Source organism: Papio anubis, chromosome 2 (genome assembly GCF_008728515.1).
Source record: "Papio anubis isolate 15944 chromosome 2, Panubis1.0, whole genome shotgun sequence".
Classification (NCBI taxonomy): Eukaryota; Metazoa; Chordata; class Mammalia; order Primates; family Cercopithecidae; genus Papio; species Papio anubis.
Window position 1 is genome coordinate 192,901,561 of NC_044977.1, and position 2,968 is coordinate 192,904,528.

General features: G+C 57.0%; 1 pseudogene; it reads right to left on the reverse strand.

Annotated features, from left to right (window-relative positions):
- Positions 1-779: 779 nt before the first annotated feature.
- The window catches only part of LOC116273690, a 9,375-nt pseudogene continuing 7,186 nt past the window's right edge, over positions 780-2,968 (reverse strand).

A 2,968-nucleotide genomic window follows, 5' to 3' on the forward strand; every position in this document is an offset into this window, starting at 1 on the left:
TGTCATCCCAGCGCTTTGGGAGGCCGAGGCAGGAGGGTCACTGGAGGCCAGGAGTTTGCGACCAGCATGCGTAACATAGTGAGATCCTGTCTCCCCGCCAAAATGTTTTTAATTAAAAAAAAAAAAAAAAGTGCTGAGAGAGGAAATCACAGGCTGTTGCAGGCTCATGCAAGAAGGAATGCCAGCCTCTGCCTGAGGAGACCAGAGAGGGCTTCCCAGAGGAAGAAGCTCTGGGTTGAGACTTAAATGAGAAGGTGTCCCAGGAGACCAGAGGGTATAAGAGCATCCCAGGCGCCGGGTGCGGTGGCTCAAGCCTGTAATCCCAGGACTTTGGGAGGCCGAGACGGGCGGATCACAAGGTCAGGAGTTCGAGACCATCCTGGCTACCACGGTGAAACCCCGTCTCTACTAAAAAATACAAAACACTAGCCGGGCGAAGTGGCGGCGCCTGTAGTCCCAGAAGCCACCGGGAGGCTGAGGCAGGGAATGGAGTGAACCCGGAGGCGGAGCTTGCAGTGAGCTGAGATCCAGCCACTGCACTCCAGCCTGGGAGATAGAGCCGAGACCCGGCCTCAAAAAAAAAGCATCCCAGGCAAAGGGAAGGCAGTGCAAAGACAAGTGTGGAGAAGCTTAGCGGGTTCAGAGGGCAGCAGCACGGGCAGAGCCTGGGGCAGAGGGTGACAGGAGGGTGGGGTAAGGCTAGCTCCTGAGGGACTCCACCTGCTGTCCCTCGGTGGGCTTATCTTGAGGCAGGCGCAGGTGAGCCATGGCCAGGGTTAAGGGAGTGAGACGTCAGGCCTGTGCTTTAGTGCACTCTGTAGTTACTGGCTGTGTAGAGGAGCCTGAGGAACAGAGGTGGGAGGCCGGAGACCAGGGAGGAGGCAGTGGCAGGTATCCCGGTGAATGTTGGGGGCTGGTCTGGGGCAGGAGCAGAGGGAGAGGGAAAGGGGAGATGACTGGGAGGTCAACGTGACCAATGGGGCATCCACAGTGCTGGTCCAAAGGGCTGAAGTGGTTTGTGGGGTAGGTAAAGGGAGGCAGGGAGAGGAAGGGCCGACTGTGAACGGAGGGAGGTGCCACGCGGCCCCGGGCAGCTCAGCGAGGCCCGTTGGCTGCACAGGCAGACGGCGAGCAGGCGGGGTCTTGCTCTGGCGTGGTGGGAAAGCTGGCAGGGTTGGGTGGTAACCTTGGGAACCTGAGAGGAGAGGTCAGGGTGGAGATGTCGGCCACCGTTTTGGCCCCGGGAGGTCCATCCCTACGCCCGGCTGATCACTCTGCTCTGTGAACGCAACCATGGCTCAGCCGCAGACCCAGGATTAGAACTCTACAAAAAGGGCCTCTTCGCTTGTTGAGGTGGCTCAGGCCTATATCCCAACACTTTGGGAGGCTGAGGCAGGTGGACCACCTGAGGTCAAGAGTTTGAGACTAGCCTGTCCAACATGGTGAAACCCCATCTCTACTAAAAATGCAATTAGCTGGGTATGGCAGCAGGTGTCTGTAATCCCAGCTACTCGGGAGGCTGAGGCACGAGAATCGCTTGAACCCGGGAGGCAGGGGTTGCGGTGAGCCGACATCACGCCACTGCACTCCAGCCTTGGCGACAGAGCAAGACTCCACCTCAAAAAAAAAAAAAAGAGGCGCTTCTTGAACACTCCCTTCAAACCTACCCCAGCGGCCTCCGGAGCTCGGCCCATCCTCACCCTTCAAAGTTCGTGGAAGCCCTCAAGGCCTTGGGCTCACTGCTCATTGCTGACCGACCGGCCTCGTTGCCCTCAGTCTCTATGTGACTGTGGGCAGCTGACTCATTTCTTAGTCTTCCCTCTTGGAAAACAGGAGGCTGGACCAGCTGCTCCCGGTGGTCCCTGCCAGTGATGGTTTGCCGGGATTCCATCTCCCCCGGCCTCTGGGTTCTCCGGGCTCCGGGCTGTGGCTGCAGCATGGATGGTAATGCAGGTAATGCAATGTGACGTGCATCCCAGCACCCCGATGGCCGTCTGCTCTCCCTCTGCTCAGGCCCGCCCTGGGGAGCCGCGGAGGCTGTGTTGAGCTCAGCTCCTCATCTTAATTCTGCAAACCTGTTTTGAGGTCTGGTCTGGTTCCCAGCTGAGCACTGAGTACTGTGGGTGGGGTCTCTTGGCCTGGGGTCTGCCCAGGGCACCATGGATCATCAGCCAGCAGGGTCTTTCAGAGGCTGGGTCGCCCACCCTGTTCTCCAGGCGTGATCATTTCTATTCCTCACTGTCCACCCTGTTCTCCAGGCGTGATCATTTCTATTCCTCAGAGGTACAGAGAAGAGCGTCCCGTCTTCAGGGTCACGTGTTGTACTTCGTACATCCTCCACGGTGAGGTTCTTTTCTAGATCTAGCCCGAATCCTTCAGGAAGGCTTAAAACAAAACTGCACTTTAAGGGCTTCTGAGTGGAGGAATCAGATTAGATCCACTCCTCTCAGCTTTCCCTCACCGCAAGTGGGGGCTCAGCCCTCGGGGTGGGCAGGAGACCCATTCCTTTCACCTCCTGCCCTGCCTGGCTCGGTCAGCCCACACCTGCCTTGGGCCAGAGCTGTAGTTGCTGTTGGCAGCCAAATGGTCGGAGGCTGTTAGGTAACAGGTCTTGGCCAGACATTCTGGTTCCGCAGGTACAGCCTACAAGTTAAAAATTGTTCTAAAAATGCAGGGCAGCTGTCTAAACACACACAGCCCTGGGGAGGGGGGAGGTTGTGGGACAGAGGCCACAGTCAGTGGAAGGATGTGTTTTCCGCAGGGACTCTGGGCTCAGAGCTCTGACTCCAAACCAAGCATCTGATGCTGCAGGGACGAGTGGCCCAGACCTGCTGCCCAGAGATAGGATTTGCAGCCCAATGCCTGCTTGCTAGCTTGCTTTCTTTCCTTCCTTCCTTCCTTCCTTTCTCTTTCTTTCTTTCTTTCTTTCTTTCTTTCTTTCTTTCTTTCTTTCTTTCTACTATCTCTC